Below are 24,874 nucleotides of genomic sequence, written 5' to 3' on the forward strand. Positions count from 1 at the left end.
TGCACTTTTTGCGTGCCATAAAGACGAAAGAGAGGTAGTAGAGAAACTTCTGGCGGAGAGACTGAGCCAGAAAACATAGGACCGCACATGATACGATCTCAATTTAAGGTGAGATGAATGGCATGAGAGCGAGTTAAGAGTTTAGTAGGTAAGCGTCCTACTTCGCTAGTCCCGTAAACGTTAAAACTGGCGGGGTATGATCCTGAATGAGGTGTATCTCTAAAAAATAGGATGCCGATTCTACCTCCGATAAAAAAATAAGAAGATGGTTAAATCGCCCCTTAACCAGGTTTAATAGTTTGGAGTCCGAATTCTGACTCTTGCCACCGTTTTATCTAAACCCGATCTCAAACAAAGGCGTACTGTTACTTGATTCTTCGCGTTTTCTACTCGTAACTTTTTTTCTAATCATTTATCCCAAATGCTTGATAATTTTCAGCTCACTGACCAAACTACAGTGGTATCATACAGTCAGTTGAGATCGAAGTTACCAAAGATATCTTACACGCTTGTTTTCGGCGCTGTGAGTACAAAAGAATGATTCTGGTTATCATCACATTTTTTGAGGTCCACATCGACCATTGGATCGGACATTGTTGTTACAGCAGTTTTATGTTCTAATAGAGCTTGACCGAGAAAGATTTATTTTGGTTTCGAACTATTAAATTTTCATTAATCTTTGATTTTGTAGTATTATCTGTTAATACAGGTTGTTTACGAGCTCTTGAAAACCTCTCTAATCTTTCCTGATTTCCAAAGTATACACTCATACACACGTTTATAGTACTGTATTTGGTACCACCCTAAACATATTGGCTGGTATTTAGTCTATTAATAGTATTTCCCAAGCCTCCGAAGAGGTTACCGTTACTAGTTGAGAAACGGAAGATGAAAATAGGAGTGTCGGAAAGGTAGGCGTTGGCTTGTCCTTAGTCTCTTAATTGGATCCGCAAAATCCCACAATGGAGTACCGGCCTCCGAAGAGTTTACGGAAATAAATATAGTATCCGGTTGAGAAACGGAAGATGAAAATAGAGAAGTCGAAAAGGGAGACGAAATTTGGCTCAACTTTAATCTCTTAATTGAGTTTCGCAAGATCCCAAAACGGAGTAATGGCCTCCGAAGAGTTTACGGAAATAAATATAGTACCCGGTTGAGAAACGGAAGATGAAAATAGAGAAGTCGAAAAGGGAGACGAAATTTGACTCAACTTTAATCTCTTAATTGAGTTTCGCAAGATCCCAAAACGGAGTAATGGCCTCCGAACAGCTTACGGAAATAAATATAGTATCCGGTTGAGAAACGGAAAATGAAAATAGGAAAGTCGGAAAGGTATTCGAAACTTGGCTCGTCTTTAGTCCCTTAATTGGGTTTCGCAAGATCCCACCACGGAGTACCGGATTTCGAAGAGTTTACGGAAATAAATATAGTATCCGGTTGAGAAACAGAAGATGAGAAACGGAAGAAACTTGGCTCAAATTTAATCTCTTAATGAAAATCCCAAAACGGAGAAGTCGAAAAATGAAAATAGAGAAGTCGAAAAGTCAGACGAAATTTGACTCGGTTTTAGTCTCTTATTCGGATTTCGCAAGTATCGGTTACGGATATAAATATGGTATCCAGTTGAGATATCTGCATCACCAAGAGAAACTACCAATTATAACTAGGCTTCAAATGATCCAATCACCACTTCTTTGAAAACAAAAGTCGGCAACATGTATTCTTACTCTGCAAACTCCGTTCTTTGTTACAAGTGAACTATAATTCAGCCGAAATAGTCACAATGATGGCATTTTGTTGCTCCTCGAACATAACTCAAAAAGAATAATTGCTCAAAATATGCTTCTTTTTTTGATATTTTTGTGATCTATGATCATGAGCTTGCCACAGCTGCGCTCGTACACTGAATAACTAACCTAACCTCAGAAGATCGAAAGATGAGTTCTGCTTTCGAAGATTAATTACACGCTATACGAACTCGTGGCACTGTGAGCGGTCACAATTGTAGTTACATACATACATACATACAAACATAGCAGACAAATTTTCATTCAAAATAAATTTGTCATGACAGCACAAGCTTAAGTAATGTCCCAAGCAAAGACCCAAAGGGAGCCGGAATGACTTCACACGCGTGCACACACACACACTCGCATAATTGTGTATGCTCCAATACTAGTATGGGCATTTTATGCACCTCTAGCGCACCAACATACATACATACATACATACTTCTCGCCTATTATATATAAATATTTGTATTGTCGCTATGTTTTGATAAGTTATAAATCATAGCTTGTAGTGGAGCGCGCTGCGATCGGCGAAAGAATGGCCACAACAAACTATGTTGCATGTGTTTGTATGTGTATAAATATGTATGTAATTTGTGCGTGTGTTGGTGCTAAAAAAAATTCTGACATTGTAAAATTGCTGGCGTTGCATGCCACAAGTCGCGGCCCTGTGCTTTTACTACTTGATATTTACGATTTACGAGGCTCAAAGTGACGACTGAAAGCAAAGCTGGGCTCTGACGGACAAATCTAGCGGAAAATCAACAATGTGAAGGAATCTTTCATGCAACAAGTGTGCGTGAAGCGGCGATTAGGCGTTGATTTTTTTATTTTTATGCTTAGTTGTTGGTGTTTTGCTTTTTTTCCGTAATAAATAAGTAAAGGAAGATTTTTTGCTTCGTAAATACGCGCCGCCCATGGCTGACATAACTACGTTTATACATACATACATACATATATGTGTTATATCATTTGATTATAAGTAGTAATTTGTTTGTTGTGCGGCATGTCTAAGCGCTTATGTGTGTATGTATGTATGAGTATTTTTGTATGTATGCATAGCATAAGGCGAATTGTAGCAGGCAACAAAGTCGAAATCAAAACTCATAAAACCACAAGAATGTGTCTACATATTTATGCTGTCCGTGTACATATTTATGCATCTAAACGCCCGAAAATTCAATTTGTGCACGAAATTTGATCGGATTATTTATGTAGATAATCGTCTATAAGTGATGGCTTTTTAAGCATATTTCTATGCGTGTGTGTGTACTTGTGTGCTGACAATGTAAGCACATATGTATAAAGAAATAATGTACATATGTATGTATATATTTAGATAAATAAGTAAATAAATCAAGATACATAGATATACACCAACAATGTTGCACATAAAATATTTATAGAACGTTTACTTCGGCCGCACCAAAGCTTTGATACCCTTCAGAGGTATACAATATAGTGGTGCTATCTGAACAATTTATTCGCAGATTGTAGCGCTGCTTTCGACAACAATCTGTGTCAGTTCTAGTGCAGATATTTTGTCAAATAAAAAAGTTTCCCATACAAGAACTTGATTTGGATCGGTCAGTTTGTATGGCAGCTATATGCTATAGTGATCCGATCTGAACAAATTGTTCGGGGATTATAGCGCTGCTTATGACAATAGTCTGTGTCCAATTTCGTGCCGATATCTTGTCAAATAAAAAAGTTTTCTATACAAGTACTTGATTTGGATCGGTCAGTTTGTATGGCAGCTATATGCTATAGTGATCCGATCTGAACAATTTGTTTATGGATTGTAGCATAGTTTTTAGCAGTAATCTATGCTAAGTTTCGTGAAGTTAGCTTGTCAAATAAAAAAGTTTCCCATATAAGGACTTGATTTGGATCGGTCAGTTTCTATGGCAGCTATATGCTATAGTGGTCCGATCTGAATAATTTGTTTGTGGATTGTAGCGTTACTCTCGACAATAGTCTGTGCCGAGTTTCGTGAAGATATCTTGTCAAATAAAAAAGTTTTCCATACAAGGACTTGATTTTGATCGGTCAGTTTGTATGGCAGCTATATGCTATAGTGGTCCGATATCGGCGGTTCGGATAAATGATCAACATATTGGGGAGAAAAAGACGTGTGCAAAATTTCAAAGCGATATCTCAAAACCTATACACATATAAAAGGTATATAGACAGACCCATGACTAAATCGATACAGCTTGTCACGCTGATCATTTATAGAGGGTATTTTCAAAAACACGCTACAAAAGCTCCCGCTCTTTTGCCATTTCTCTTCAGTAATGTTTGCCATTTTATCATTGAAAGATTTACGATTTAACCACAAGTCGAAATTATTAAAATTTACTACCAAAATTTGGAGTCAGTGGCCTCAACTTTAAGAGCGCTACGTCCAATTTATGGTCATCATAAATGTCCTATCAGATCAATAATTGAGTGTCTAGTGGAAAAATTTGAGTCCGCAGGCACAGTGCAAAATGTCACCGTGCCAGTGAGACAAAGATGTGCCTGTAGTGTCGAGAATATTGCTGCCGAATCAATTGAGGAAGGCCCAAATCAGTCTCTCACAGGTCGTTCTCAAGCGTTGGGCTTCTCTGTGCATTGTGGCGAATTTTGCGTAAAGATCTTGGCCTACATCCTTACAAGATCAAATTGACGCAACAACTGAAGCCTCTTGATCACCAAAATCGTTGCATGTTCGTGATATGGGCTGAGCAATAACTTGAAAATGATCCGGATTTTCATCGAAGAATCATCTTCAGCGATGAGGCTCATTTCTGGCTGAATGGCTTCGTCAATAAGCAAAATATGCGTTATTGATCAGGCAGCAATCCACACGTACTCCATGAGTCACCATTGCATCCCGAAAAAAATTACAGTTTGTTGCGGTTTATGGGCCGGCGGCGTCATCCGGCTGTACTTCTTCCGTGATGATCAAGGCCGACACGTTACTGTGAACTATAACCGAATATTTTTGGCCCGAATTTGATGATATGGACTTGAACAACATGTGTTTTCAACAGCACGGCGCCACAAGCCACACAGCGTAGGTCACAATCGATTTATTGAAACCCAAGTTTGATGAACGTGTTATCTCACCAAATGGCCCAGTCAATTGGCCGTCTAGGTCGTGCAATTTGACGTTGTTAGACTCTTTCCTGTGGGCCTACGTCAAGTCTATGGACTATGTCAACAAACCAGCGACGATTGATGAACTTCATACGAATATCGAATGTGAAATGGCAGCAGTATCGGCCGATTTATGCTTAGAAACCGTCGAAAATTGGGTTCAGCATCTGGACTTCTGCAAGCGTGCCCGTGGTGGCCATGCAAAAGCAATCGAGTTCCATACATAATGGCATCAAATGTACTTTCAGAGGAAAAAAGACGAAATTCGTGGCAAACATAACACATATACTCTGTTTAGGGTATAAAAATTGTTTACATACACACATCCACCCATACATACTTAACTACACACCACTACAACCAGCACACCACTTGAAAAGCATTCGACTTGCAGCTAAAAAATTATGATTTGATTTTGAAATGACGATTACAACACAATATTATTAATTCGAAAGAGTATGCTACAATGCCAACTTGCTACAAATACAACAAAATCAACACACCAACACATACACTTGCATAAAAGCAACTGTAAAGCATTTGCATTGAAATTATTTACTTTTAGTGCCATCCAGCGCATTTCGGAGATTAACGCTGAGTAGAAGAGCTGAGCTGAAAATCTCGTCTGCTTTCAATCTAAAAAATAAACAAATGGATTAAAAGCTTTTGTGTGTATGTCGAGCAGCTGGGAGTGGTGTGGGTGGGCGGACGGATATGAAGTCGTTGCGCGTGAGTTGTCACCTGTACTTTTTCCAGCAAACAAGTTAGCTGCCAGCATGAGAATGAAGGGAAAGGGGGGACTTTGATATATGGACCGGCTGAGTAGAGCGGGTTAGGAGCGCGATTACTTCTTAACTCATTGTAATTCACAGAATTATTTTTTTTGATATTTCTGAAATGAAATGTTTTCTGGCGTTATTTGTGAGGAATTTGACAGATTTATTTTATGAATGCACTCATTTCTCGCTCGCAAGCCTTTTCTAAACTATATATTAAGACACATAAACCGACTATAGAATATAAAGCGGACCTATGAAAGGAAGGTGAAAATAGGAAAGCTAGACTAAATTTATTTTTTTTTTTTTAGTTTCCTATTCAAGATCATTAGGATTTTTTGAGAAGTGCTGCCGATTGACAACCAGTGGTCGCATAAAACTCTGGGAGCGCATAAAATTCCGAGACCGCATAAAATTCTGTTTACGGAGATCCGACTGTCGTGGCAAGACTCAACTGTGAAACATGGCTGCCATGATGAAATATTCTTTACAAGACATAACCCGTTAAAACTGAGATTTGATGCTTAATATCTATTGGGCAAAGACGTGCTCCGCTGATATTGATATCATTGGCCTCAACAACGGCGCTGTTAGACTAGACCTATCAGACTGGATATGGAAGCGAAGCAAATGGGTCCGGTAGTGAATGAGGGCAAGACGAAATATATCCTGTCATCAAAGAAACAGTCGTCGCACTCGCAACTTGGCTCCCACGTCCCTGTTGACAGCCATAACTTCGAAGTAGTAGATAATTTCGTCTATCTTGCAACCAGCATTAACACCAACAACAACGTCAATCTCGAAATCTAACGTAAAATAATTCTTGCCAACAGGTGCTATTTCGGACTGTGTAGGCCATTGAGAAGTAAAGTCCTCTCTCGACGAACACAGACCAAACTCTACAAGCCATTCATCATCCCCGTCCTGCTATAGGTCCAGAGACCTGGACGATGACAACATCTTTTGAGTCGACGGTACGAGTTTTTGAGAGAAAGGTTCTGTGGAAGATGTATGGTCCTTTGCTCAGTGACAAGGGAGAATACCGATGAAACTATGAGCTCTGCGAGATATACGACGACATTGACATAGTTAAGCGAATTAAGAGACAGCGGCTACCGCTGGCTACGTCATGTCCGAATGGATGAAAATACTCCAGCTCTGAGAGTATTCAACGCAGTACTCGCCGGCGGAAGCACTCCGTTGGAAAGACCAGGTGGAAAAGGACCTGACTGCACTTGGAATCTCCAATTGGAGCCAAAGAGCGAAAAGGAAGAACGACTGCAGTGCTGTACTTGAACACAAAAGAAGAAGAAGGTATACTATAATAGTCCGATCTAGAAAAGTTCTTCAGATATTGTAGCGTTGACTTAGCAAATAATGTATAACAAATTTCGTAAAGATGTCTAGCCAGATACAAAATATTTTCGTACAAGCATTTGATTCCGATCGTTCAGTTTGTATGACAGCCATATGCAATAGTGGCCCGATATCGATGGTTCTGACAAATGAACAGTTTCTTGCTGAGAGAAGACGGTATGCAAAATTTCAGACCGATATCTCAAAAACTGAGCGACTAGTTCGCATATTTAGACGGACGGTCGAACAGACAGATGTCATGGCTAAATTGACTCAGCTCATGATGCTGAATTTCGGCATTTGTAAAATTCAAAATTTTAATTTCAAAGGCAAAAAATTAGAAGAAAATAATTACTAAGCGGATTTGGCACTCTTCGTTTGCTATTTAAAAAATAACGGTAATTTATTAAGTGAGAGGTGAAAAGCAATTAGAAAATATTTAATATTAAATTACTTATTAGATATGCCATACTTATGCACAATATATACATACATATGTTCATATACACCTACCTATTAAAATACATACATACATAGTATTTACATAAGTATATACCGTTTAAAAATATTTCTACAAACATCCGTCAAAAGCAGCTACAAACGTGTGAAAATTTGTAGCAAATTGACTATTAATTGCATAAAAAATGGTAAATTAGTCTTCCGTTAATTTAAAATATTAAATTTAACGGTAAAAAAGAGAAGACGTTAAACCACTGAGCTGGAAATATGAATTAAAAATGAGCATTGAACTGATTTTTATTTTAACAAAGACGCGAGCGTGTATATTTTCCCATAAATACATGCATGCATGTACATACATACATATCCATACATGTGCTCGTGTGTTTGTGCAGTAAAAAGCAATCGGATTGCTATTGAAAAAGTAATATCATTGACCAACAACAGGCACGAGCCTGCTCATATCGGTCATTATTCGTAACATTTGGTATCGATTACAGTACTTATGTGCACGTGTACATATGTATATGCACATGCAAGTGAATGTACAGCTATTAACAACATATATGTACATATTGTAGTTGCTCACAAAGTTAACAATTATTAATATTTTCCAATAACTGCGAATGTATGTTTGTAAATAAAATAGCATACTCATACATATATGTACATAGTATGTACATGGCTGGGAAATACAAATTTATATTTATTCCTGCCTTTGCAGACAGGTATGCATATTAGGGTGATATGTAATATTAATAAAATCGGAAATTTACATGTTTATTTCATGAAACAAGGATGTTAGGTTTGAAAGACAAAACATTTATTATTGGATTTTTTGTATTATAAAGTAATGTTATTAAAATTTTTTTAATAAAAAAATGTTAATAGAAACTTTTTATTGAAAAAAATATTTTTGAAAAATTATTAGTTTCATAAAAAAAAATATTAAGATTTTTATTAAAGTTGTAATTTTTCTTGCAAAAAATTCATTAAAAATATTTCTTGAAAAAAAAAATTTTGAAAATTTATTACTTAAAAATAATAATAAGACATTTTGATCTAAATTCTAGTTTTTTTGCAAAAAAAAATTTATTAATAAAATAAATAAAAAAAATTTCTCGTTAAAAATATTTTTTTTATTATAAAATAAAAAAATTATAAGATTTTTTATTGAAAAAAAAGTATTATTGAAAAATTATTATTTTTATAAAAAAAATATTAAAACATTTTTATTAAAGTTGTAATTTTTATTGCAAAAAAAAATTTATTAAAAATAATTCTTGTTAAAAATTATTATTTTTTTTATAAAATAATGTTTTAAAGATTTTGTTATTGAAAAAAAAATATGTACATATGTATGTATATTATTGAAGAATTATTATTTTTATAAAAAAGTAATAATAAATTTTTATCAAAGTTGCAATTTTTCATGCAAAAAACTTTATTTAAAATTTTTTATGATAAAAATTATTTTCTTTTTGTTATAAAAAGTTGTAATAACGTTATTTGATAATAAAAAAAATTAATTAACTTATTTTATAAAAAAAAAACAATTTTTAACAAGAAATATATTTAATAAATTTTTTTCCAAGAAAAATTCAAGTTCTAATAAATTTCTTAATTTTTTTTTATAAAAATAATAATTTTTTTCAATAAAAATTTTTGTATCAGCATTTTTTTTTTCAATAAAAAAATCCTAAAAACATTTAGTGACAAAAATTTTATGAAAAATTATTCTTAAAAACATTTATTAAAAAAAATGTTGATAAAAAAATTTTTATTGAAAAAAATATTATGAAAAATTATTATTTTTATAAAAAAATATTAAGAAATTTTTTTAAACTTGAATTTTTCTTGGAAAAAAATTTGTTAAAAATATTTCTTGTTAATTTTTTTTTTTATAAAATAAGTTAATTAATAATTTTTATTATTATCAAATAAAGTTATTACAAATTATTTTTTATTGAAAAAAAAAAATGATATTAAAAACTATTATTTTTATTAAAAAAATTTAATAAAAAACTTGTAATTATTGTTTCAAGAAAAGGTAGTAAAATTTTTATAAAAAAAAACTATTGAATAGCGCAAAGCTTATTACTCAGTTGCTGCTGTATTTAAGAGGTTTTTAATGCGCCTAAAAGTGGGCAACAATTTTTATGATTTTTTTCATATTTTTATTTTTTTTACAACTGATTTATTTTATGTTTTTTTTTTTACGTTTAGTTTATTAATTAAAAAATATATTTTTTAGGTTTCTTATACAAAAATATTTTCTAAGCCTCTCCCAACCATAATTGGTTGATGACTTTGCTAACATTTGCTCCAAAATTTATTGTAGGACGCAAGTTATCTGTTTTTGATATAAATTTAAGAAAGAGAACTTACTAAAAATTAAACTGAATACACAAAAATATTTTTTAAGACTTTATTGGAATCATAAATGGTTGCTGACTTTGCTAACATTTGCTCTAAATTTTAGTGTAGGACGCAAGTGATCTGTATCACTATATTAAATTTAAGAAAGAAAGCTTACTATAAATTAAACTGTTCAAAAATGCTTTATCTTCAATATTACTTTCATTAAATTTTCATGATTTTGTATTACACATTCTCATTAATACCGTTTTTGGTTCAAATCTTTGCTAAGCTTGTTATTAATGTGGTATTCTAATCTAAAGGGTCGAATTTTGAGTATTTTTTGGCAGTTGATATTTTTACTATACATATTCCATATCTGAGAGATGTTATAGAATTGAATAAATTAATAAAAAAAATCGAGTGAAGCTGTGAGACCCATGTAAACCGTTAAAGCTTATAGTTTCATAATGCGCATAACTGTAAGCAACACTTTAAAATTATTTCAAATAATCATTAATTTACGGGGAATATTCTGTAATTGAACTTTTTTAAATAATTTTTCAATTGCCTAACTTCCAGCTTCTCTGTATACGGAATTAGTCTTATGTACATATAAGGAAACAAATGAAAAAAAAATATAAATTTTAATATTCCGAAATATTATAGCTTGTTTTTTCCTAGTAAAATGTTAATTAATAAAGAGGTCTTTAGTCTCTTGCAGCATCTTTGTAGGGTCTGAATTATTTTTAGGTTAAAAAAAATATCTAAATTTTGTTTGAGTAGCATTAAGCACCTTTATAGTCTATTGACTTATGAAATATTGCAGTGAATTCTAGTGAAATCATTGCTAACCAAGAATTTATCAATATTAATATATAAATACCATTAATCTGCGTGCAAAATTAGTGGGTGTGAACACTTAACGAGTTTATGAATTCAGTGCATTTGAATAATTTCGCAGAAAGACGAAATAAATTAAGCTGCGGCATAGCTTTCAAGGTTTATGCAAATTCGAAGATGAAAATAAAATAAAATTTAGAAATAACTATTATTTCGCGGCGTTTTTTCTCGAAGCAATTTTTATACTCTGAACTATACCCTGTTCAGGGTATAAAGAAGAATGAAGTTTGCCATGAAGTTTGTAACACCCAGAAGGAAACAATGGCGACCCTAGACTGGATCAGTTTTAGAGATATTGGACTAAAATTTTGCACAAGACATTTTCTTCTCAAAAAGCTGCTCATTTGTCGGAAACTCAAATATCAGACCACTATAATATAAAGCTGCCATACAAATTGATCAGACAAACTCAAGCCCTTGTATGGAAAACTTTTATATTTGACAAGTTAACTTCACGAAATTTGGCACAGACTATTGTCGAATATAGCGCTGCAATCCCCAAACAAATTATTCAGATCGAGCCATTATAGCATATAGCTGCCATACAAACTGACCAATCAAAATCAAGTTGTTGTATGGAAAACTTTTTATTTGACAAGATATCTTCACGAAATTTGGCATGGATTATTTTCCAAGCCAACGATGTAATATCCGAAGAATTTTTTCAGATCGGACCACCACATTATATAGCTGCCATACAAACTGACCAATCAAAATCAAGTGTTGTATGGTAAACTTCTTTATTTGTAGAGATATCTTCACGAAATTTTGCAAGGATTATTGTCCAAAGCAACGGTATAATCTCCGAAGAATTTCTTCATATCAGACCACTATAGCATATAGCTGCCATACAAACGGACCAATCAAAATTAAGTTTTTGTATGGAAAACTTTTTTATTTGACAAGATATCGTCACGAAATTCGACATCGTTAATTATCCGAGGCAACCGTATAATCCCCCAAAATATTGTGCCGATCGAACCATTTTAACGTCTAGCTGCCATATAAACTGATGAAGGGCGCATCCTAATGCAATCACGGTACACGTGTACTTACATTTTTTAATATGCATGTACATTTGTACATATTTCTTAATATACATACATACATAAGGCCACGCATACCTGTATTACCTACATAGATACACATACAACATTAACAAAGCAATATATCAGCCCCTGTGTCATCGGTACATATTTAATAACCTGACGTAATTAAATGCCGCTGACAAAACACCGTTGAAATACACTTTATTCACTTATTCATATATATAATGTATATGTCCTTACGGTGATTTCGGCGCCGCAGGGAGCCAATTCAAAAATTCACATAATGCCATTTATACCTTAAAGAGGAGCATGACTCACGGCGAAACTGTTGTAGGCAGCGTGCAGGTTTGCCTGCCTGAATGTACATGGACTTATGTATGAATGTATGTGTGCGTTTGTGTAAATGCGACAGATCCATATCTACTCCCAGAAAGCGCTGTCCATACTGTGACTTGTCAGAAATTAATAAAAAAAAAAAAACTAAATAACGAACCTTACCCAACTCATATTTCAAGACACTAACGAATAACAGCAACTGCAACAAAAACACATGTCAGAAATGTTTGATTTGTATGGTAAGCGTGGTGTATTGTGAGTCAAAGTCAAAGTCAAAATATGAAATGCCGGAAATTTTGCTCTTCTTCCAATCAATGCGCACACATTTTTCAATTTTTCTTTTCAATAATTTCGGCATTTTCGGGCGAACACAAAACTATTTGCGTCTTTGCGAATAGTTGGGATGCAATGCAATTTCCAACAAACACACACGCACCTACATACATTTGGTTGGAAAATTTCCATTCATGCTTGGCATGCGCCCACACCCAAATAAAACGAACGAAGTACTCACTCCTTCGGCAAACAGAACAAAGGTTAAAAGAATGTTGGCGAAAATTGCTTTGATTTGTTGTTTTAGGCCTAGGCGCCAGCTTCCACGGCTATTTTGCATACGTAAACATTTACAAACATCGGCTTCTAGGCATGTGTGTGTGTGTGTGGCAGCGTTCAAGTGGCATCACATTATGGCGTGGGCAATAAATGTTTACACACATACACACACACAGAGAAGAAAAACGAAGTTTTGTTTACTTTCCGCCACACCAACGGCAAATTATTAACTCTACGAATTAATAAAACAAAATGTGTAAAGAAAAAAATGTTGGAAATAAAAACGGAAAACAAAAACAAAATTAAACAAATTAGCCTTTTCCATTGGCTATGGTTAATTTATGAAATATTTATGCTTAAAATTGGCCAAGCTTAGGCGGCTTAAACTAACAAACAACAAGCTTAAAGTAATATTCCCTCAACATAAACAAGTATTTCACGAATTTCCCTTTTACGTCGAGCGCCCTTCGCGCACACCAAAAGGCACAGACAGCTTCTTTTCTCACAGTCACTTTGGCCGCTAAAGACGCGAACTTGTGCTGGCTGCCAAATGCAGAGTCGCATATATACTTAAAGCCTGCAGTTAGGTGCAAAGTAATGGAAGTGTTTGTAAGCTTTTCTAAGTGAATCTGAAAAAGTTATTGAAACAGGCGATGAATTGCTCCAAGACCTGAATCGAAGCGGCATGACCCGCATAGACTTTAGTCTTTACATATCCCCACAGGAAAAAGTCTGATGGTGTGTTATCACGCGATCTTTGTGGCCAATCGGTCGGCCCAAAACGTGAAATTATCTGCTCACCGAAGTGTTCCCTCAAAAAATCCATTGATTGATGCAATGTGTGGAAAGTGGCGCAGTCTAGTTGAAACCAAATGTCGGCGAGATCACGAGCTTCAATTGCAGGAATCAAATAGTCGGTTGTCATGGCGCGATCACGGTCGCCTTTGACGGTAACGTGCTCACCGGTATCATTTTTGAAGAAATACGGACCGATGATTCCACCGGCTCACAAACCACACCAAACCGTGTCTTTTTCTGGAGCAAATGGCAGCTCTTGAATCTCTTCAGGTTGTTCTTCGTCCCAATTGCGGCATTTTTGCTTATTTATTCATACCCATCGAGCTAGAAGTGGGCCACGTGGGCGCTGAACAAAATTTTGCTCGAAAATGTCGGATCATCTGGGAACTTTTCAAGAGGCCATAGAGCGAAGTGTTGTCGCTTGGGAAGGTCGCGCGGCTTCAGTTTTTGCTCAAGCTGTATTTTGTATGCTCTAAATTTAAGATCTTTACGTAAAATGCGCCAAGTCGTTCCATACGTCTATCCGAGTTGCTACGAGCGGCGTCGAATCGAATCGACGGTCTTCGTGTACACTCTCAGCTACGGCCGCTATATTTTATTCACTGCGTGCTGGACGTGGTCTTTTCGGTCGAATATAATCCAATAATAATTGCTGGATCTCAAGATGGATGATGGTGTTGGGAATAGTACGTTCAGTAGACCGATTATGTTGACCATAAGTTGAGTGAAGCACGCGAAACACATACTTTACAGAACGTGTATTTTCGTAATAATGTTGAACGATTTGTAAACCTTGTTCAGGCGTAAGTCTTTCCATGATGAAATGCCAAACAGTACTGAACAAAAATAATAGACAGCTTGACACGACTCACGCGTGAGATGTCAAAAAAGTACCTTTTCTTGGATCACCCGTTACAAAAATCTCCGGTTGACGGTTTCCGAGTTCTTAGGTTTTCACTGTTCCTTACAGTTGTGAACATATCGATGAAAAACGGGAACCAAACGATATACCCAAAGTGTCGACATAGCGATTTGTGCTTTGAAACAGACCGTTTCTATATAGTTCGCGGTAGTTCGACAGCGAACTGCCTCTATGTTTTCATTGTCAACAAATCTTGGATTCTGTGGTGAAAATTTGTAAGATTCAAAGGTTTTCAGTAAATATAGTTGATCTTATGCCTGAAAGATTGTATAGAAAAGCAGCAAATCATCACATCAGAACAGCACACCACCTGCAATAGACTTATTGTCTCTGGAGCTTCAGATAGATTTTCAAATTTCTTGGACTTTTTGACTACTTCCTGTTGTTGTTGTTTTTGTTGTAAAAAAAAAACATTCCTAAAGTAATTTTGAAGAATACTACCGAGTTGAGAGTCCTTGGCCGGACCAAATTCAGATCCGTCTTGGGTTACAAGAACTCGATTGTCGTGGGAACCTCCTTCTAACTATCGTTTAGTGTACCTCTTGAACTCCGTTGGGAGACTTTCTGAAATCATATATTCTAGTGACTAGTTTCCTAATCTTTTCTTTTGATCAGAGAACCTTTTCCCCCTTATTGTACACTTTTATCAGCAATATTCACTTCCAAAAATCATTCCGGCAATTCTTATACTTAACGGTTCAACTTCTCAAAGAACTCGTCTCATGCTGCCATTTGAATATAGAGAATACAGTATTAATTCAAAGAACCAAGGGGGTTTCGACAGCTCTAAGAACCAATTTTTGAATTAATTACCTTGTATTTTATCTATTTCCGAGCCTATGAAGAAGACTTTACATTGGGTAGTCGAAAAAGTATTTTCGTATTTCTAATCAAACGGAATGAAATCGAACCATTTCTGAAAAGAATCGTAACAGTATACGAAAAGTAGATCAAATGCGGCAATAATGTGCGAAAAAGATGAAGATCCAAGCGTGGTGAAGCTCAACAAATGGTCGCAAAGCCAGGATTGACGCCTCGAAATGTTATGCTGAGTGTTTTGTGGGATTGGAAAGAAATCATCCACTATGAACTGTTACAGCCTGGTCGAACGATTGATTCTACATTTTACTGTCAACAACTGATGAGATTGAAGCAAGCATCTGAAAAAAAAACGGTCAGAATTGATCAACAGTGAGGGCTTTGTCTTCCATCGGAACAACGCTAGACCACACACATCTTTGATGACTCGGCAAAAACCAGGAGAGCTTTGCTGGGAAGTTTTCATGCAACCACCATATAGCTCTGACCTTACACCATCGGCCTATCATTTGTTTCGGTCAATGCAGAACTTTCTTAATAGAGTAGTTGGCTTCAAGAGAAGTCTGTGAAAGTTACTTGTCACAGTTTTTTGCAGAGAGACAAGAAATGTTTTACACTAATGGAATAATGTCTCTAGCGGAATTTGGTTCATTAAAGTTCATTAAAAATATAAAAAAAAAGTTCATTATAAATATGAAATTTGGGAGTTTTTGGAGCAATTTAACATTACTTATGTTGTTGTTGTAACTTTAAACTTCTTTAGGGTACCAAAACCAGTTAAACTATCCGTTATTTTACTGCTAATTTTTTAAGCATTCGTACATTGCAATTATTTTCATCAATACTGTGCATACAAATACACATAGCACAACAACTTGCAGCAAATAGCATACAAAAGCAACAAAACCTTTTTTTAACCGAATACCGGTTTCGGAGTGCACAGCCAAGCGCCGTAAGTTCGTCAAGTTGTGTTTATGAGCGAAGAAAAACCGTGAATGTAAGATTTAATCGGTAGATCGACAACTGCAGCCTGTCGCACACAACGCCACGGCTGCTGCGGCCACCACTGTTGCTGTAGCTGTCGCTGTTACTGCAGCGAAATGAGGAAAGAAGAAAATGTTGTATGTAACGGGGAGCGGAAAAGATACAGCAATCAAAACAAAAACAAAAAGGCAACAAACATTCACCAAAAACAAAACAACAACAAAAACATTAGCACTCAAAAGCTAAGTTTTGTTACAACAACTTTCGAAGATACAGCCGCAAACACACACACACACACTCATACAAACATTCACGATCATTCACACAAGCACGAGTTTTCAAGCGTGTTCGGATGTTGCTCATATCAGGCGAGCTGGCTGTTGCATGTGTTAACCCGAGATTAGCCAAGTGGAGCGAACGATCGAGTGATCGTGCTTTTGGGACTACAACGGCGACAACAACAACAACACAAACACACTGAGCAGCTCCGGCATTTGCATAAAATATATGAATGCTTCTAACTTACTCGTTTGCGCTCGTGGTCGAGTGTGTTTGTGTGTGTGTATGTGTAGGAATTAGGAATGCAAAGCATTTTTCTATTAATTAAATAAAGTAGTTTGTTTGTATATTAATGAAGTTAATTAAAAGGTGTTTACCGATAAGAATACAAAGAATTTACGCTGGACAATCTTTTGTGGAGTTGATTTAATTAAAGCGCTCTTAATTGTTGCAGCTGCGTGTGTGTGTTTGGTGTTCCGCATTGTAGAACTTTCACTACACAGTACGAGGTGGTGTGGTTCGAATATAATTAGGCATAGAATTTCGTGAGCAAACGAGTTTTAAGAATAATTAATTCGTCCCCCAGGACTATGAGTGATGTGAGAGCTGAGTGAAGCCACGTAATGTTAGGTTGATTACCACCCATTAATCAACGGAATTTCGCAAAGAAAATGGAACCGAATTCAGCTGCCCAAAGATGGCCAAGAACCGCAATTCGTGGTCGATCCAAGAACGTTCGAGCAGCTAAAACTGTATCCGATAAGCTTATCGTTCCATCGAATGCAATTTTCCGCAGAACCTTTTTCTCGAAAACTCGTAACGTCGACTCATCAGATGTTGTCATCGTTCATGTCTCTGCACCATATAGCAGGTCGGGAATAATGAGTGACTTATAGAGTTTGGTTCTTGTTCGTCGAGAGAGGACTTAACTTCTCAATTGCCTACTCAGTCCGAAGAAGGAATCTTAGATTGTCTGTTGCCTCAACAGCATTTCTCAAAAGAAGCAACAATTTAAAAGCATATCGCGCATGTTTCCACAAATTTTAGTAAGCTGATATCATATCTAAGCACCCAAATCCAATTGAAGTCCCATACATTACTTCTCTTTACTCATAACATCAAAATATTTGAGCTGATCACATTTCATCTATTCAAAAACACGGAACTGCAGTCCAGGAATATGAACACTTTTTTTCTCCGGAGCACGACTGCATAGACCGTTAGTCAACAATTTATGCAATACTCTAAACTCAAAAACTGTATTTTCTCCATAAAAAGGCTTTAGATTCTGCCATCCCATCATCCTTCAGGAGTTAGAACCATCATGCCCGTGCGACTTTGGAGGTATAAATAATAATTTTATAAGTTTCAGAGCAACTGATGGGTTTTTCTGAAACGGCTGCACCGTTCGACTTAAAATTTACACACGACCTTCTCAGATATATTTGTCAAGTAATCATAAAAAAGAGCTTATTTCTAAGGACACACAATCAACAGTCATTGCTCGGTCATCACATCAAAGATTTGGCGGTTCCTATGACAGTCAGGTCTAAGTAACTGGGATGGACCCGACTTTTTAACTAGAACGGACCCGAATTTTTAACCGGTAAAGAACTGTCAACTCTGTAACAATCCTCGAAATTACCTCAGGAATGTTATCTGCTGCTACAACAACAAACTACCAGTGGTGCTTTCTCGCAAATATACGCCTTTGGAGTAAGATTGAGTTAAAAAAAGTGTATGGAGAATTAGTATTATGTTCAGCATACTGTTATTGTTTCAGAAACAGTGTATTTGTATACCCTGAAAAGGGTATATTAAAATTGCCACGAAGTTTTTGCCAACCAAAAAAGTCGAAGACCCAATAAATTATATATTTAATATGAACCATAATTGATTAGCAGCACGAGCTGACTCAATTTCGCCATGTCCGCCTATATGACCGTCAGTCTATATATGTACATATGTATACGTTTTAGTCCTTAGGTTTTGAAATATCGTTTTGAAAATTTGCACGCGTCTTTTTCTCCCAAAGAAGCTATATATTTGTCGGAATCGTCAATAACGGACCATTATAGCATATATGTATGTATGTACATAGCTGCCATACAAACTGACCGATCAAAATCAAGTTCTTATATGGAAAACTTTTTTATTTGTCAAGATATCTTTACGAAATTTGGCATGGATTACTCTTTAAGGCAACGGTACAATCTCCGAATAAATTATTCAGATAATACCACTATAGCATATAGCTGCCATACAAACTGACCGATCAAAATCAAGTTCTTATATGGAAAACTTTTTTATTTGAGAAGATATCTTTACGAAATTTGGCACGGATTACTTTTTAAGGCAGCGACACTATCTCTAAATAAATTATTCAGATCGAACCGGTATGTCATATAGCTGTCATACAAACTGACCCGTCAAATTCAAGTTCTTATATGGAAAACTTGTCAATTTCACATAACATCCTCACAAAATTTAGCATGGGTTATTGTGTGAGATAACGTAAGAATATCCGAACATATAGTTCAAATCGGAACACTATAGCATATAGCTGTCATACAAACTGACCGATAAAAATTAGGTTAAATATTTTTTTTAACGCTTCTATGCTATAAGATATGTACATACATATGTATGTATGTAGCTATGAATGCTATGGTAACTTCACTCAACATTATTTTTTTATTGTTTTTTGATAACTATAAATTTCATTCAAAATTTAGCCTGCCTTGTTGCACAATTCTCACAATTAGTTCATGTGAATGATCTGAGATGATCCTCTTAATACGGAATAAAAACGGTTTTCTTCACAAAATATTTAAATAAAAAGTTCGTAAGTACAACAACGGGCTTTCTTCAACTGATTCCCACAATAAGTTATCCAGGGTTAAGCCTAACTCGATTGCATTTACAAATCAAATGCTGACAAAACATAGCCGTAGGTGTGCCCTAAGCAAGCTTTGTATGTAGTACAACTACTATTCGACAAAAAAAAAACACAAAAAAACAATGTACGCATGCATGTATGAATGTACGTACATATGTATGTATTTAGATAGAATCCACTCGCACAGATTGTAAATGCAGTCATTCATATGCAAATCGATGCCTAACTTTATGTATGTATGTTAAACGAAACAACTTTTAATCGAATTCTTAACACGCCAACGAATCTCACAGATTTCAGAGATTTCACAGATTTACTAAATAAGTGCGGGATTAGCGGCTTTTTATTATTTATTTACATACATAAATGGATATGTATGTATTTACATGCAAATGTATATATTTGTCTAACACAATGGGAAAAATGGCTTTGTGAACAGCGAAATTTAGGCTGAATTAATTTTTTCACACATATACATAAATACGCGCGCATATACACACACACACACATACACAGCGGAACAAAGTTAGTGGTCGAAAACTTAAATTGAAATGTCTGCCTCATCGCCACATGAAATTAGAAGTGTTGGGAACTGCGAACAGGCCAAAAGGCCAACATCATGCCACCAAAGCAACAAAAAAAATAACAAAGAAACAACAACAACTACAGCGCATATCCTTTCGCATTTTAAAGCTGTCGCTGGCAAACGCCCCTAGGCTCTTTTCAACTGACTTCCTTGCTCGCCAGAAATGTCATTTTCGCACAAACACGCACACTCGCATACACACATAGGCGCGCGCACGCATCGCAAACACACTTGCAATGAAAAAGCAATAAAAATTAAGCTAAAATACAAAATAAAGCAGAAAAGGAATAGTCAGCATTAAGCATAAGAGCATCGAAAAACTATGCAGACAGAGGCAGACGCGTCAGAAAACCTTAAAGCTGAGCAAAGCAAAACTCGTAAACAGAAACTGAAATTTTCGGACATCAGCAGCAAGCATACAAACACACAAACACAGAAACACATGCAGATATAGTGCGCATAGCGCAAGTGGCAAAGATGAAATGATGAAAAACGAACAAAGATGTGGCACAAAGCAAAAGCCAATGAGTACATGAATACGAAAACAAAATACAACAATAAATATGCGACTTTGGATTTTCAGCGCGAGTACGAGCATATTGTATATGGGTGTACGTATGTATGTATTTGGGTATATTGGCCGCTTACTGAGGGTGTCCTGCTGGCCAAACTTCATGCTACAGCGCTTAAATCTATTGTGAATGCGTGCAGCAAACCGGAGATTGAGATGAAACCGCGTTGAGCGCGAGATTTCACTCAAAACGCGGCAGTTAAGAGTCGCGAGAGAGCGCAGCGACGGAATTATGCGGAAAGGTGTGTATGTTTGAAGGTAATAATGCGGTGGTATGGTGCTGCCATATGCGAGTATTGGTAAGATAGGTCGCAGCATAAAGTTTAGTAATTCTGCCATTGTCGCTAAGAAATTTATAGAAAATTTGTTCTTTATATTTACAAAAGAAGGCGCACACCTAATGTGAAATGAGAGATTTTTTTCATATTTCGTCAGGTTACATTACCACAAAATTAAGATACGAAATTTTTTAATCATTATCTCAATTAGTTTTTGGGTTACAGCCTTCCAGAATCTAAAATCTCAATTCAATCAGCTTAAACAGTTTATCCATTAAGGGTTCCATTGGTTTTACGGCCTCAAAAATTTCTTGAGTTACAGCTTTCTTAAATGTTTACTCTAGTTCAATTAGTTTATCCTTAAGGGGTCAACTATATAGTCACTCTTTTAATTGCGTTTTCAAAGTCGATTGTGAAGATTTCTTCGCGAACTACTCAAACGATATTAATGAAATTTTACCCAGGTTTTCAAGATATAAATTACAAGGTCGAACGGAGATTTTTTTTAAATAACAGTTACTACAAAACCATCGAGAAGTCTTCATCTTAATGACATTTTACACCGATCTTCGATATATATTTTTCAATGACGGAAGTAATATTTTTTTTCAATTACAACTATTTAAAAATAAAAAACTTACAAGAAATTTTCACCAAAATTTTAAATTTTTTGTAAAAACGTCTGCAAAAAAATACAATTTTTCGTAACCGCCGGAAATGACGTCATAATGGCCAAGTTTTGACTACTTTCTTTTGAAAATTTCACATAATCTTTTAAAAAAATGTATTGTTCAAATAATAAAAGGTTTGATAAAATATTTACATTTCTAACTGAAAAAATAATTATTGAAAATATACCGTTTTTTTGCTCAACGAACCTCTTGAACGAGTTTTTTCTCGAAACAGCGTTTTTCAAATAAGCCTGAATAATTATTAGGCGAAAAACTATCCGATCGCCATCAAATTTTTTCTGCATGGTCTGTACTCTGGTCCAAAGAATGATCCGTCTGAACAAAAATCGAATTAGGACATTCCATAAACGAAAGTTCTCTTAGGCGATCTTCTGAATAAATAGTTGAAAGCGATTAAAGTAATCACGAGTTAGAATCGCGAAATCATAAAAAAACACCTGTTTGAACTAGACATATCATCCCCATATAACTTTTTTTATAGAACTCGTATTATTACTCGAAATCAAGATTAACTGTTCTTAACCATCAAAAATACAAACACGCCACTACCCTTCCTTTTCCCGACATTAGATCGATTATAAATTATTTATCCCTTAATGTTCGTTATTTAATCTTTCGTTTTCGATGGATTTCATTCTCTTATAAATCTGTTTTCAAAAAAACTAACAACTACTCTGGTCTAAAATTATAGAAGTTTCAGGAAATCTGTAAATTGTTAATGATTTTTAAAGCATCTCGCTATGTTTTCAGCTTGAAAACAATAAGTAAAAGCAAAAAAATTTTGGTTTCAAATTACTGAAGCTAAAATCAACTGTCACGAAGTGGTCTACGTTCCACCTGAATGGCAGTGGTGCGTTCAAGGACACGTCAAGGACAGAGTTTTGAAAACAAAAAATTATTTAATCTAACTCCAAATTTAAAAATTAATTAAAAAAGTATAAAAAAATTTGTGCACAAAATATGTGTAGTTTGCTGGCAAGCTATCGTCAAAGATAGGACCAAAATTTTTTTTTTTAAGTTTATAAATTGCTATAAAATTCCTATAATATTTACTTATATTTTATATTAATCATTTGTATCATAACCAAAATATCGTTTCCAACATTTTATGTACTATGTAAGTTGTGGCTCATTTTGAAAAAAATATTTGGCAAGCGAAAAAGCATTCAAGTGGCAACATTGGCACTGCAGCATTGGCAACGATATCGAAGCCAGTAGCAGCAGCAACCGTAGAGACTACCGCTGTTGATGCGATGATGAATTCTCAATAAAAACGTTGCAATTTACCAAACCAAGCAATGCAAAGTACAGAAGTGTTTGCGCAATGCTTATACGAGTGCTTTGCAAAACAGAAATTAGATGAAGAAGAAATACAAAAAAAAAACGGAAGAGTAAATAACGCTTTTGACCCGTCGTCATACAACATGAAGGGCCCTTAAGCTGTCACCATTCTTTGTGGTTCATGCCATATTTGCTTTTGTACATTGTATCTCGCGGCCCATAAATTACGCAGATAAACAAAGTCGCTAGTATGTGTGGCTGTATGTGGCTACGCCACCTGACTATTCTCACTTGAAGTTGTAATTAAAAAATTATAAGACTTGTAGGTAGCTAATAAGTGCTTATGATTGCAAGGAGTAGCTGTAGCAGCGGCAGAAGGCAAGAAAAATAGCGTGCAACAATTAAACAGGGCAAAGTATAAACAATATTTACATACAGATGTACACATCATATCGCTTCGAAATATATACACATTACCAACATTGCAACTACTTGTACATAAGTACGCAAAGTATATTATATACATACTTGCATGCTCGCATATACACAGCACTCCTATATTTAATCATTTTGTAGATAAAATTTAACTCACATTAGCACACCGATTCATGCGACGCCGAATTATCCTTTTTTCCACCAAAAAATATCGATACTGACAATTTTTCGCTCGTACAAATTGTATTAACGCCGAATATTGCTTTTTTGTTGTTGTTCTTGTTGCTGTGCTCCTGTGTGGAAAACTCACTTCCAATTGACACTTTTGTTACAATTGGTTTTTCACGAAACGTCGCTTATGCAGCTACATGCATATACTTACAACAAGTATACTCTAGCGTGTGTACGTATGTATGTATGTATTTAGTAACACATAGCATTTTTCACAAAAATTTTGCACCTTTCACTTCACACTTTTTTCTCCACTTTCGGGTTTCTACCCGTTTCGTGTACGCGCAGCACCACAATCAGGAGGAGTCGCACATACAAAAGCAGTCGTAGTGGTCGGTTGTCGTATAAAAAAAAAATTTAGGCAAAGTATTATATACTTATTTGACGGCTTTGCTTTGCTCCGCCAGCAAATTGTAATTCAATTCGATTTATTATGTACTATATACTCTGTTTAACAAATAATTGTAATGAAATTTACAAAACTTTTCGTGCACGAAAATTCGCCTTACAGGAGTAAATTTTCCCATAGCCAAAATTAATTAAATCAACTTCTTACATTACTTGTGTGTGTGCGTGTGTGTATGTACACTTATTTTCTTGTTAAAAACTCAGGTTTGTCACAAAAACGTTTGAACGCGTGCAGTTTTGAACTTTGTATTTCACCGTTGCGTGCTCAAAATCAACTGAAGTTGCAAGTTGTGAATTGTGAATAATTTTGTGTTGCCTGAGTGAGTGGCGCTCAGTGCTGTCGACTGCGCTGCGTGCGCTGTGCTGATTGAGTGAAATTGTTTGGTCATTCCATGGGCATCATGTAGTCGCGGTGGTGAGTTGTCATTTCATACTTGTAGATATGTATGTGTGGTATGGTGTATGCAACATGCGCTGCATAATATTAAAGAAATATAAATTTTTAAATAAATTAAGCGCTTAAATATTAGTTTAATATTAAATTAAATATTCGTTTCTTTAACTTTATAAAAAAAAAAAAATATTTTCTGAGGTTACCTAAGTAAAGTATTAATTTTTTATATTATCAAAAAGTAGAGATTTCGTTAAACATAAAAAATTACTTTAGAAAAAAATCCGAAATTTCAACATGAGCAGTTTAGATTGAAAATTAGAGGTTTTTCGATTTAGAGTCCAAATTATATTTCCTGATATTTTAAATCCTTAATATTTTAAGAGGAATATCCTAAAAAAATAAGATACAGTGTGTTTGGGATATGTGAAAGTAAATTTATACCAAATTTCGTGAAAAAAATGTTGTAAAACATAAAAATAAAAACCAAAAACTTGGTTATTTAAATTTTTCACATACATTTTGCGGTTACGTGATAAGAATCTATATACAAGAGTCATAGATCTATTAATTACCT

General features: G+C 35.1%; 1 protein-coding gene across 1 annotated transcript in view; it reads right to left on the minus strand.

Moving 5' to 3' along the window:
- The window catches only part of LOC126754981 (protein slit), a 90,357-nt gene extending 66,191 nt beyond the window's left edge, over nt 1-24,166 (minus strand). The window contains exon 1 of the mRNA XM_050467219.1: nt 23,876-24,166. The gene's annotated coding sequence lies outside the window, so the exon portion shown is untranslated. The remainder of the gene's footprint in view (nt 1-23,875) is intronic.
- Between the last annotated feature and the right edge of the window lie 708 nt (nt 24,167-24,874).

This window comes from Bactrocera neohumeralis, chromosome 4, assembly GCF_024586455.1.
Source record: "Bactrocera neohumeralis isolate Rockhampton chromosome 4, APGP_CSIRO_Bneo_wtdbg2-racon-allhic-juicebox.fasta_v2, whole genome shotgun sequence".
NCBI lineage: Eukaryota > Metazoa > Arthropoda > Insecta > Diptera > Tephritidae > Bactrocera > Bactrocera neohumeralis.